At 38.4% G+C, this 14,301-nt stretch overlaps 1 protein-coding gene across 3 annotated transcripts in view; it reads right to left on the bottom strand.

Moving 5' to 3' along the window:
* LOC129420438 (cadherin-18) overlaps positions 1 to 14,301 on the bottom strand; it is a 340,672-nt gene that overhangs the window by 152,264 nt on the left and 174,107 nt on the right. The window contains exon 1 of one of the 3 annotated variants that reach the window (XM_055175341.2): positions 12,169 to 12,318. The exons of the other annotated variants lie outside the window; for them this stretch is intronic. The gene's annotated coding sequence lies outside the window, so the exon portion shown is untranslated. Of the gene's footprint in view, positions 1 to 12,168; positions 12,319 to 14,301 lie in introns of those variants that run through there. 3 annotated transcript variants of the gene reach the window in all.

Below are 14,301 nucleotides of genomic sequence, written 5' to 3'. Positions count from 1 at the left end.
TACCCCAGTACCCTTTAAAAACGTCCTTATATGTACCATTTTGGTATCAATATGTACCATGATGAGATACTAATATGCACATTTGAGCTACTAATATGCACTCTTTGTTAACTGTTTAGGTGCAAAACTGTACTTTTTGAATGTGTAATGCACCAGTAACATGATATTTCAGGTAAAGTTCTGTTTATTTTGTGTGCAATAGTTTGTAGAGAAACACTGATAATGTGAGGGCTAGGTTGCACCTGCTGCATCTACTGGATCTCTCTCTCTCTCTCTCTCTCTCTCTCTCTCATTGTTTTAGTGCACATTGAGCTGCCTGTTGTGTTGTAAGGTCTTTAACATTGCATTTCGGTTGCTAGGAAACATAATAGCATCATCAGTGGGTATCAGTTGTGCCCACTCTATATACATACATTCACATAATAACACTTGAGAAACCTGAGACAATGTTTACCTAATTGAGATATAATTGAGGGGTACATGCTATTCTTAAATTTAATTTGAATGCATAGTTTTTGCTGTGGAACTGCAAAATAAATACACAAGGATATAAAGACGGAGACGAAGCGTTTGAAACACAGCTCGGAAAAAGCTACCGGGCATCCATATGCACACACATAAAATATATACTGTATATTATTTAACCATGATGCATTTTAAATGCTATTTAAAAAGCAGCTTGTAAAAATTAAAAGCAAACAACAACATATTCTAAATATACATGCAGTTTAAAGCACTTAGAGATAAAAGCGCTACTAATGTAAGTCTATAAAATATACATATATACTCATTTAAGCATATAGTTAAAGTAAGTACTATGCCACTTTTAGCCTTATGATCGTCTGAAAATGGCAAGTTTTCTATCCACTTCTATATGGTTGCCATGTGTTGGGTCACTTATGGGTTAGCTCCGGGCTCTCGGGAAACTCTGTGGTGCCAATATAAGCAATGTGTCTCGTTTTTCAGCACAAGACCTCTCGGGTCCCCTCGGGTGGTGACTTTTCTCTGGTTTCCTTCTACTTTTCAGACATAATATATAAATAGTCTGTTGCCGTTCGATTCGTCCGTTTTTTTTGCCCTTTGGAATAGTGATTCATACAGGTTCAGATGGGCGTTGCGAGGTTGGACAGAGAAGTCAGCCGGCCACAAACAGGAACAATAGTATTGATTGTGACGGCCATCTGATAACCCCTAATGTTACATCCTGACAAATGGTAAAGCTTGATCAATGGTTTTCAGTGTCGCTCTGGGTTATGAAACTGATCTTATGAGCTTTATGATGTCTGCACAGCCATAATTTTTCAGGTATGGGTGTCACAGTCAGAAGGTGCTTAAAGCAACACTGAAGAGTTTTTGCTCTTTGCTCCCCCTACAGGTTAGAAGCGTAATTGTTCATTACCACTGTTGTAAATACTGCAGCATAGCCGGCTCTGATTGGATTGTAGGTCTGCCGTAAAGCAAGTTTTTGTAGTTTTCACTCAAACTACAGGACCACTACCCGACGGTTGGAAACTTCTTTAGTGCGGTTTTGGCCGATAGAGGGCTGCAAAGCGAATGTGAAAGTGCCGTTCACCCTGTTTTGAGTGAATGAACCACTGAAACTTTTTGGAAACGTTATTTTAAGGTAAAAAAAAAACTCTTTGGTGTTGCTTTAAAATATGTTTTTTAAAGCATGATGTCATGAAAGGCAAGTTATCATTCCATGCAAGCAGTGGCCATCCAGCCAATAATTTACATTTATGCATTCACTTTTATCTAAAGCAACTTTTAAAGGCCATGCCAAGGATTCGATCCCACAACCTTTGCCCTGCTATTGCAATACTGAAACAATTGAGCTACATGAACACTGCTGCTGTCACTGTCACTATAGGGCTGAAAAATGGTCGACATCAATAATGTCCTTTAGGGCTAAATTATACTTCTGCGTTGAGTGTACGGCTCTTGTGTTCTCTATTTTCATACAAAAATGTTATGTTTATATTGGTGGGTCCTGGCATAGATTATGCACTATAAAAAGTTATAAAAAAGAATTATTTTTAACCCAGCACTTGGTCAAAAAGGGATGAGCTCAGCTCGCTGGATTGTTATTTAACCTATGCTTGGTTGTTTTAACCCATTATTGGGTCAAATATAAACATTTTCTGAGTTAATTTCAACCCAGCTGTTGGGGTCATCCCTTTTTGACCCAATGCTGAGTTGAAAATAACTCTGGATTTTTTAGTGTACCCGTTTAACTCTTTCGCCACCACTGACGAGAGAAACCGCTTCCTTGCCAATGACGAGTATTTCCGGCTTTCTGCAATACCGCTATTATCCACCAGTTGGCAGGTCCGCAACTTATAAAACCCGGAAGTATCACCCTAGGTGTATGTCCGTGCAAGTTTTGAAGATCGCTCTGAATCTGAACTCTATCAAAAGTCATTAAAAAAAATTGAATTATCTCAGCTTTTTGCTCAAAATTTGGTGTTTTTGAAGAAACCTACCCATATTTGAGAGGTGATAAAAGAAAACTAATGAAGGTAGGGTGAAATGTTAGGGTCTGTTCTTTCCTTTGATATATTGTATGTTTATATATTTTAAAGGGAGGGGGGGTTAATGGTATTTCAAGCATTCTGACTTATTAACACAGTTATAGAGTTGTTTCCTCATGCTAAACGTAGGCAAAGTGTCAAAACAGCAGTTGGACGTGTTAAAGAGTATTTCTATGCCGAATGCACTTCGCCAGGGTTCGTACAAGTTTCGGCAAGTTTTTTTCGATTACAGTTCTAACTAGGGATGCACCGAATCCAGATTTTTTAGGTTCGGCCGAATCCCGAATCCACCGTTTAAGATTCGGCCGAATCCGAAACCGAATACCGAATCCTACTCGCATCCTTATTCCATTAACACAGTAAAGCACATTAATGAAGTAAACAACGTCCACAGCAGTGTATTTTTCATTTTATTTATTTTAACTGTACATTATGCCAGGATGACAAGTTGGAAAACTATTTTGACAATTACCATAAGCCTATGCATAATGAAAGCGATGCGTTGCGACACGCTCGTTTTTCCAATAAGCAAGCATCTCCGCGCTGAAAACTATAACTTTGAGTGAGAAGCTCCGCTCGTCAATGTCAGTTTTCACACGGCCGTCCAATTACAGTGGAGGAGGGGCGGGACATTACCACAGCAACCAACCGGCTCACAGCTGAAGCATCACAGCTACCAAGCGCTCGGCTGAAAAACAACTGGCATTTCTCAAGGCGTTTTCAGCCGTGTTTAAAAGTTTTGGTGTGTCTAGCCCCTAAGGCTCACCGAAAGAAAAAGCTCATCTCCACGTCAGCACCCGATGTGTGTAATCAACGGCCGTGTGACGTCGACTAACGTAGCGCAAGCCTAGGGTTCGGTTCGGTGGAAAAAAAATCTAGGATTCGGCCGAACCCGAACCCCGTCAAAAAGCCCAGTATTTGGCCGAATCCGAATCCTGGATTCGGTGCATCCCTAGTTCTAACTGACGTTTCAGGGGTTTTCGATACGTATCACTTCTTTATATGGGCTTCCACCGGAAAACTTCCCCGGAAAACCCCGCCCAGCCGTCAGTCAGCGGGAGACGCTAGAGCTGCTAACAGCTTATCACGCCACTCAGCTTTGTTTAATTTCAAAAGTCAACAATGGCACGAAAGAAGAAGTGTGTTTTTGGATGTAAGGAGAAGAAATCCAGCCTTATGAAAACAATGGATATAGTTTATTATCCGGGGTAGCAGCGGAGTTTTGCATGTGTGTTTGATACAGGGGATTTTCCCAACCAGGTCATGACGAGTCGCACGCGGTAAGTAAGACTTCTGTCTTATGTTGGAAATAGTCGCGTGCATATTATATAAATGACACGAACATGTAGTGAATCATAAGTTAAAACAGTGTTGTATAGTGTTGCATGACTCGTACTCGCTCCTCCTGCGGAATAACTCCTCCTTCTTCATTTTTCGTACGTTATCGGAAAGATTCGGTAAAGCTAATCTTTCTTTTATAAATCTGATTAAACAAAGACTCTTCAGAGATATAAAGGATGTCATACTACTCTATAGGTACTCCAGATTAACATCAGAAATGCAGAAACAGCGTGTTACATGAGCTTTAAGAAGAACATTTTCTGGAAGGCATTAAACTCTTGTGAAAATCATGAAAAGTGCTGGCGCTGGCTGGCAACTTTTTTAAAAAACGCTGGCGGGGAAAAGTTAAGTAGGTTGCAAAATTAAAAGTTTGGGAAGCCCTGCTCTGTGCTAGCCTGGCTCCGCCCTCCTATTGCTTCCGCTTAATTTTCATTTCGCTTCAGTACTGCGTCTGGGACTGCTGTGTAGAGTTTTGTTTTCTCCTGCAAAAATCTGCAGGTCCAATCAGCGAACAGAGGGGGTTGGCTAAGAACGATGACGTTGAGGTCGTGCGTCAGTTTGAGTTGTAGTTCAGTAATGGCAGCGGAGAAAGACGTGAGAAAAGCTATTCGGTCCGTTGTTGCAAAACTGCCGAATATACAGAAGTTAAATACGGAGCAAGAACAATGTTTGCCAAGTTTTGTTGGTCTGATCATTCGGACTTGTTGTTTCCGGCCAGTTTCGGCGCATGATATACGTCACGACCACACGTTAGCGATCGCCTATGGCAGATCCTGAGTGACTCTGGGCAGATCCAATAGTTTTAAACTTCAAAAGAGGACCCTCCTTAACAGAAGTAATGCTTTGCAATGGAGCGTGGCCAGACTCTCTGTACAAATGAAATGAAAGTACGAGAGTCTGGTTGGACCAGGCTAGCTCTATGCCCACCAAAAAAAATGAACAATGCACACAACCGCTGTGATTGGTCTGCTGGAACCCCTTGCTAACTAATCTGTGATATAGCATTGGATCCTCATACGCTTTACGCTTGCATATCAGTTTCACTGACTTGATCGCTGTTCTATCATTTATAGTTTAAGCCAATTGTCATGATGACTATACACTGTTTATTCATAAGACAAATCGGTAGATCATATTGAATTAGGTGCTGTAATGACAAAGTAGTTCTAGTTGCTTACAAAACTATTTATATATATTTACATTTATTCATTTAGCAGCCACTTTTATCTAAATGAATGAACATTTAACATTTTGACTAAGGATTTATGTAGGGATGTTCAATCTAAAGCGACAGGCAGTAGATTATTATAAAGTGTGTGTATTATAATAGCGGATATGATTCATTTATTTTCTGCAGTGTAACGAAAAGGCCAGCCAACATGACAGATTGTGATTTGTTTTGAGGTTTACAGTAAGTGTAAAGATGACTGCGGTCTAAAATAATCACCAACATTGCAAGTATAGCAGGCATTTGTTTTATCACATCTGTTCCCGTCTTTCTGTTTTTCACTTTAGCGCTCAGTTTCCCTCCCACTCTGCATTTCCCAAAACAGCTCATTCACACTTTCATCTCCTCTGTGTGTGTGTGTGCGCGTGTGCGTTTCTATATTTCTGCTTCACACCCTTGCATTAAACCTTCCTCTGGGTTCGGTTTATAGACGCCCTCTTGTATGCTTTTCTGTTGCTCTTTCTGTGCGTTTCTAATCTTCCACACTTAATTGTCATCTATTTGGCACGGTGTGCGTGCGTGCATTTGGCTGTATGTGCACGGATGAGTGTATTAATATAAAGCAATTAGCATGAATGCACGTTTCCCCTGCAGTCTAATTTACTGCACGACGTGTGAAGTGGCTTTCGTATCCCATGAGCGTATGGGGCGAGTATATGTGTGAGCGTGCGTGTAGCTGATCTTATTGAGTATATCATGGCTGCCTTATTCCTGCCATTCCTCAACAAAGTGTTTATTAGACTCTAACAAGAATGTGCAATACTTCGAAAGGATTAGCATGAGATCATTTAACAGACAAAATATGGGGAAAATTCACAAAATAGGAAGCGATGCAATAACATCCCAGATACACAAACCACCTGCAATCCCATTTAAGCATGTTAATACGGGTTATTCTCGCGAAATTAGACTTCATGAGGTCTCATGAAACATTTTGATAAAAAAAAGTAAATGCAAAGTAAGATTATCAATATAAGAAGCATACAGTTACAAACATCTCTTCACGTACTATTTTGCACATGATTTTAAATGACATCATACAAACCAATTTTGTTGATTTTTTCACATTTAAGGGAGAAATTTTCATTACCGCAATGCGTCCAAGACTGGATTTGGGTTCTTTGACATGGAAATATTTATAATTAAAAAATCTATAAAAGAAAACGCTTCAGTGCATGTTATACTATAAACATTTACAGTAAAGAAACGTGGGATTTGGTGATCATTGGTAAATGTAAAGAAAATAATAAGGAATATAAATGTGTCCAAGAAAATTTTTCTCATCCTCCACAACAATTTTCAATCATTGTTTAAGCCCTCAATGAACTAACATTTTCAAAAAAAAAAAATGTTGTAAGGGACATAATACCTAGACAACCTTTTAGTTCTCATTACTGAAACATGAGTTTGTAAATGCATATATTTAATGTAATATCATGTTGCGGTAATGGTAATTTTTGATAATGATAATCTAAAAAATGTAATAATTCTATAGGAAATGTTTTTAAATCCTCAAGAAATAATGGTTATAGTAAGTAACCCATATGTATTTTTTTTAGTCTTAATTTGGCCACAACTTTTTCTGTGTTTCAGAAAATGGAATGCTTTTTGGTGACAAATCTTATATTTACACATATTTTAAGAAAATGCTTTGAAATTAAAAAAACCTCAACAATGTAGCCTACCGTGGGCAAATTGACTACCCTTTCGTGTTGTTGGTCGCCATTTAAAATAAATTGCTGTAAAATGTTTTGCATAAATCTGGTAATCAACTTCAGTACTGATCAAAACTGCCAAATGTTTACAAAAATTTGTTGATTTTAGTTGAAAAGTTGTGTCACTGATTTGGGGAAAAAAACACACAAAATGACAGATTTCCAATATAAATAGTGATTGTGGACTGGATTTTCTTTTACCTTTTCACAGTCTTGGGCATGTCAAAGATAAAAAAAGCTCTGTTTTTGCACAGGCATACTAAAGGGTTAATTTTACCTCTTTGCAAAAGGAAAAACCACCAACAATCAAGAATGCATGATTATATGATGTCATAGGTTTGCAATCAAAAAATGTTGTTATAATGGAAGTCAATGGGGCGAAAATGTCCACAAAAAAACTAAGAATGCATCAAAGCCAATGTTTTTACTAATCTTTGGCATGCCCAAGACTGTGAATAAGGTGAAAAAATCCAGGCCACAATCCCTTTTTATATTGAAAATCAGTAATTTCGTGTTTTTTTCCCCCTCAAATCAGTGACATCACTTACGAACTTGGCAGTTAAACAGTTAAAATCATGAAATTTTTGTAAACATTTGGTAGTTTTGATCAGAACTGAGGTTAATTTACAGATGTATGCAAAAAAAATCAACACGAAACACGAAAGGGTAGTGAATTGGAACAATGGGCAAGGGTTAATCTTATATGTGCAAATATGGCTTCAAGGGCTTTTTAAAAAATCTGATGCTGGACACCTTCTAAGTCTGGATTTCGTGAGAATTACCCAGTACAGTAAATACATTATATACAAAAGAGATGTTTTGTACATCTAATAGCGATCATGGCAGCAGTAACTGGTTAATTGATGGAGAACAGCTATAAAATACATCCAGAATAGGGATTTTGAAGAGCCGATTCAGATGCCTGGATCACAGTGGAGCGATGCTGTGCAATCTGGGTAAAGTATGCCAGATCACGGTAATCTGCTGTATCCTGTCCCCTAGCACTTCAAACCAGGCCTGCAAGATGCGAAACGTTACCATGCAAATTGTGTACAGCATGTCTGCCATATTTGCTTTTCACTGAGTTTCTTTTGTGAGTGCTAAAACAACACAGGCAGCGCCCCCTACAGAAGAGACACATGAATTTCATGTGCAAAAAATGGTTTCGTAACATTCGTGTGCAACAAATGTAAATAAATGGTATTACAGTAAAAACCCATTGGATCAAATGTGAAATGTGGTGACGTGGTGATACCACAAATTTACATGGGATTCGCACAGTAACACACTTCACATGTTATCGCTTGTTTTGTACATGTGAAAGTCATGTAGCTTTTCTGTAAGGGTGTCACATCACATTAGTGTTTAAATGTGTACCATCCATGTTCTGTTCATCTCTCTTATAACTTTTTTTTTAAAGAGGAGGGAAGCTCATGGGAAATCCTGAGAAATGAGGCAGAGATCAGATAAAGATCCATGTGAGCTATAAAATTTCAGAATGAGAGAGAGAGAGAGACAGAGAGAGAGAGAGAGAGAGAGAGAGAGAGAGAGAGAGAGAGAGAGAGAGAGATTCCATAACAGTACAGCAGTTTGTAGGCCTACTGCTATGATCCGACTGCTATCAGATGTAATTGATGCTATTACCAACAAAGACAAAAGGAGAAAGATAAGGGATAAGAAAATGAAAAGGAAAAAAGCAGCCATGAAAAGGGAACAGGAAATGGAAAAATAGTAGACCATAAAAAGAATCCGACAGCATATGCCGTCACAACTCTCTTTGATCCGCACTCATCTTTTATTTTCAATTCTTCTCTTTTACTGAGACAAATCACTACTTTCATGACAACCACAAGCATCTTTAACATTCTCACACAGCAGGATAATCACTTCATTGACGGCTTTTTTGTCTCCCTAACGATGTTTCCTTCTCCTTGAAATGCTGTTTGAAATCACAGCCTCAACACATAAGCCGCGGCGTGTTTGTCTTGTGCAGACGTACTAGCACAACAAACAGTACAGACATTAGCCTCCTGCAGGCGCGACCAAATCATCATCCAAAGCAGCTTTAATTCATGGCATTAATGGCTGTAGACTGTGACATAGTGAGCTTTTAGCATAAGAGTATTTGCTTAATTAAAGGAATCCAGGAAGCTAAAGCTGTCAGGGAATGAATGCTTCCTGGCTGTGAATGTCTGACCCGGATAGCCATGCATTTCCAAACTTCTTTTAAGACTTGGCTAATTCGTATTAATTTGTAGAAAGCGAATAACATACAATAATGGGTGATTCTTGCAAAATTAGACTTATGAGGTGTCAAGAAACATTTTGATAAAAAAGTAAATGCTATCAAAATAAAAAGCATTCAGTTACAAACATCTCTTCATGTACTATTTTGCACATGATTTCAAATGACATCATACAAACAAATTTTGTTGTTTTTTCCACATTTAAAGGGAACATTTTCATTAACGCAACGTGTCCATGACTGGATTTGGGTTCTTTGACATGGAAATATTTATAATTAAAAAATCTAAAAAATTAAAAGCTTCAGTGCATGTTATAGTATAAAAATTTCCAGTAAAGAAACATGTAGTATTTGGTGTTCATTGGTAAATGTAGATAAAAAAAAATAAGAAATATAAATGTGTCCAAGAAAAATTTTATCATCCTCCGCAACAGTTTTCAATCACTGTTTAAGCCCTCAATGAACTAACATTTTCAAAAAAAAAAAAAATGTTGGAAGCGACACAATTGACTGTGACACTCAAGATGGCTTCCAGGTAAGCAGTTCTTATTTTTTCCTCCAGATAAAGGTTAAAATTTTGTTTGTCATAGTACCTAGATGACTTTTTAGTTCTTATTACCGAAACATGAGTTTGTAAATGCATATATTTAATGTAATATCATGTTGCGGTAATGATCATTTTTGACAATGGTAATCTAAAAAATTTAAATAATTCTATAGGAAATATTTTTAAATCCTCTAAAAATAATGGTTATAGTAAGTTCAGACCTTAATCTTATATGTGCAAAATAAATTGGCTTCAAGGGCTTTTAAAAAAAGATCTAAATCTGGATTTCGTGAGAATCACCCTAATGAAACCCTACACCAATGTCAGTATGAAGTATGAATGTGGTCGTACGAATTAGCCACTTCGTAAAATACACCTTAAAAATTCCTTGCTCCACTTAAATGTTTAAGTTTAAACACTTGAATTAATAAGTAATTTTAAATAGTTAGAAGTTGCTTTAAATTATTAAAATCAAGTTTTAAGAACTTAACCCCATTCAACTTTATTTTTATAAATACAAAGTGCAACAAGGGATTTTTTAGCCATGAGACTGCATTGATATTTCAAACGTAATTTTATGGGGGAAGCATACCTGTTGAATTGTACAAAACCGTACAATTTTCAGAAAAAAAATGAAAACTTACCCCTAATCTCAATGTCACTGGGGTACTAAACTTCATGAATGAGAAAATCATATGACTTCACCACCTAAATTTCTATTCTTTAAAGAGTATAAAAACAAGAGAGCATCCCAGAACTACAAGTTAAGACACCTCAAGGGTTTAATTCACATATTGATGCTTCATGTTTCTGCTCTGTTTAGTAAGAGGTTAACAAGGTGATGGTTCAGATATTGATTCATGATGTCGGTTTCAGTTAACATAGTAAATTGCCCTGGGAAGACCCTTGGACATTCATTTGGATTCTTAAGGAGCACATTAACGTATGTCAGTAGAGTTTAGAAGTATCTGATTATAAGGTCATAAATAGTATTCGTCATCACAACAAAACCTTCAGCATGAATCACAAGACAGAGCTCATTCACTCATGCGGTGAGAAATAAACACGTATAGCACCAGACAAATCTATCTCTGTTATTGATGTTCACATCATTGCCATATGCATAACTAGGCCTGTATGTTAACCGACTGAGAGTGATTTATACAGCAGAATGCTGCTGCTCTCGGGAGAGAATCAAATCCCACAAGCAACTCTTTTCCAAAGTGTCCTAAATTGAATCATTTCAGAAGAAGTGGCTGAGAAACAGAATCGTCTCCTCTCGCACCAGACTTAAAAGCTTTCTTTATCTCTTTCTCTATCATTCATTGCTCTGAAATCTTCCACTTAACCCACTGCAGTCTAACAGCACCCACAGAGTCCACCACAGGTACACTTTCACATCAAAAAATAAAGCAGTCTTACGTTTTGCTCACAATGTGTACCAATAAGAAAGAAGACAGATGCAATGATAATGTACAGTAAGAAAGCACCAGACGTCACACCACACATGCACTCCGCGCTCCAATAACTCCAAGCAATGGGATCTACCCAAACATTATTAGCATTCATCTACAGCTCCTAAATCTATCTCTGTGCCTTTCGTCTGGATGACAGCTCGACCCGGCTCAGGTCTCCAGCAGAGAGGTGGATTTGAAGTGTGGATGTAAGAAGATAAGCCATGTAAGCCGCGTACATGCACCTCTCCACTGCGCCCGCTTCTGCGCGCCGGTTAACAGCGCGGCGACCTGATGGAGAGCGCGTCAATGCGCGCACACGCAGGTGCACAAGATCTACAGCGAAACCTACACACGATTTGTTATTTTTCATCCGATCTCTCGTCTTTGCTCATGTCATCAATGTTAAAGAACATATCTGGCACTGTTGTCGCTAATGAATCCATGCACATACAGGATTACATTTCCATAATGCTTTTGCAGCTTCCCAATTTTATTATAGTGAAAGTGTAACCAACGTAGGCAGACTGTTTAGTAGACTACTTGTATTCCCGTAGTACTACAAGCATTTTGTTTAAACTATGGTTATCGTAGTGAGAGCACTGTGGTTTTACCACAAATACCATAGTAGTATGTCTAAAGTAAAAGATGTAGGTTCATTGTCGTAAGGCTTTATAGACAATACGTTTTACAACAACCACAGTGGAGACTATACAAGAAATCACAGAGAACCCTTTAAAATATATAAAATAGAAAGAATAGTACATACAGGGTAATTAGCCTACTATAAATATATAAAATAATTATGATGACGATAATGATATAACAAAACAAACTATAGCCTATAGAGTGATTTAGAAAGATAAGTAATGCTTTACAAAAAGTGGCATCATTATTCTGTTGCTGTACCGCAACTCCACGATCGCTTTACGCGTAACATTTCATTCGGTTCTTGTCGTTTAAACTGCATTTCACTCATTTACTTCTCCTTTCCCCTCACATACACGCACACGCATCACCCACAACGCGTTTATTTGCAACAGCACAAGCGCGGCATGCCCGACAGGAGTTACAGTTGCAAACGCAAAGTATTTTACAGCAGATTACCTAGTAATGTTACTCCACAAATGTCTCCGTGGTAAAGTTTCCATACAGACTCGCTGTCCCACGCGCACCATTGTCACCACGCGTCTGCATTTCCTCACCGAGAGCGCGCTACCGCGGACCGCTCGGGATGAACGCGTACGCGCGTGTGTGTGGGAGAATCCTCTCTCTCCTCCGCAGCGGCTCGGGCGAGCAGAGAGCTCTGATTGGCAGGCTCGGGAGAGCAGGGAACTCTGATTGGCCGGAGTGTCTGTCATGCGTTTACCAACTCTGTTTCACACAGCCTATGCGCACTTTATTTGTGAACGCCCTTCGTATCAATATTTTTATCTCAAATTCATTTTTCTAGTGATTGTTTTAATAGTAAAACTAGTATTTCATTTTCTGTTCCTCATAATAGGTTGTTTGTTTGTGGGACCCCCGTTGAAGACCCATGCTAATAGGTCAACATTAAATTTTCATTCTGGGTAATTTACATAGTAGCCTATTTACTGCAGAAAACAACCCATCGGTCTTCCTGTGCATTTTTCAATACCTAATGCCTCAGTAGGTACTGTAATGCACAGTTTACTAGTCAACTAATTATCCCTAAAGTTGACTAGTCAGCGGGTCAGTGCTTACCTATTTTGTGTTTTTATTATTCATTTTTAATGTAAGTGGTTGCACAAAATAAATTTGTGTACATTTTAATATTACCATTAATTTTAAGTTCAAAAATATTTAAAAAAGACCAACAAGTGTTATACATTTCATTTACTTCTCTTTCTATCCCTCTCTTATATTCGTGCAGGTTAGCCGAAGTCTCTTTCCTCTGGGAATCTGAAGAGATACGTAATGAATAATAAAGGAAAGGAGAGTCTTGGCGAAGGAGGGGGTAAAAATGAACGAGTCGAGGAGATTGGCAGAGGGAAAGAGAGGCCCTTCACAAGTCTCCATCGTCTTTGAAAGGATAGATATTAAAAAAATGAAAGGAGTGAAGGCCTTTCCAGACCATCAATTAGGTGGACAGGAGAGGGAGGGGTGGAAAAGGGAGGAAAGGAGGAAGATATGGATCGTGTGAGGTGTCGGACGATTAAACCGCCAAGAGGGAGAGGTGAAGGCTAAGGATCTCTGGCTCATGTCCCTGCTGTCTTTCAACAGTCAGTCACGGACTTCTCAACTTCTCTGAGCTCCACCATTTATCATTTCCACGCATTGCACGGCCTGTCCCTGGAGCTCACGCATTAACGTTTGACACCGCCGCGGAGGGTCTTTCCCTTAAATGCACCCGCACGTTTGTAGTAAAATCAATGATGACCTTTGAAGCATGACTGTTTTGGTGGCAAGTTGCTGAAAGTTCTAAAGCACGTTACTCTTACTGTAATGCTTATTTAGATGCTGCAAGCAAAATGTGGGAAGACTGCCAGGTGCATATCGATGAGTTCAGTCTTCAGTTGTATCTTTTATGAAGTGTTAAGTACACACAGCAGTACTTGAAATACACTGGAATACAACTTTATGGCGTCTGTGATTGACGTATTGATCTGGAAAAAGCTACCTCTTCCTCTGAAGACATAACTCAACAGCGGTCAGTCACACAGAAGGAAATAATCAGAAACAAGACAAGTCGCAAGTGTGAATTGGCTCTGCCGCTATCTTGTAAACTTTGGGAGCATTTTTGCTACAAGGTGTGACACCACAGTACCTTTTCACAGGAATGAACTGAAAACATGTTATTTTGTGTGTCAGTGCACACGCACCAATGGACCCTGGGCACAATTTAAACACTTACTTAGTATTTTTGTTTGTTTTTAGTAAAGATATCAAAATATTATTAAATCAAGATGCATTTTCTTGGTGAGCAAAATAGGGTAATAAGTCTAGTTTTTAGACAAATCATATAAAATTTAAATGAACTTGTGCTTAAAACAAGCAAAAACAAACATAACACATGCTGTTTCTGTATATCTAATGTTAATCTGGAGTACCTATAGAGTAGTTACATCCTTCATATCTTCAAAGAGTCTTTAGTTTTATCAAATTTATAAAAGACAGATAAGCTTCACTGATTCTTTCCGATAATGTACAAAAAAATTCGGAAGGAGAAGTTACGAGCTGCGGGAGGAGCGAGTCACAAGTCAATACACTGCAAAAAAA

This window comes from Misgurnus anguillicaudatus, chromosome 4 (genome assembly GCF_027580225.2).
Source record: "Misgurnus anguillicaudatus chromosome 4, ASM2758022v2, whole genome shotgun sequence".
NCBI classification, from domain to species: Eukaryota; Metazoa; Chordata; class Actinopteri; order Cypriniformes; family Cobitidae; genus Misgurnus; species Misgurnus anguillicaudatus.
This window is presented reverse-complemented; position numbering and strand designations above follow the sequence as displayed.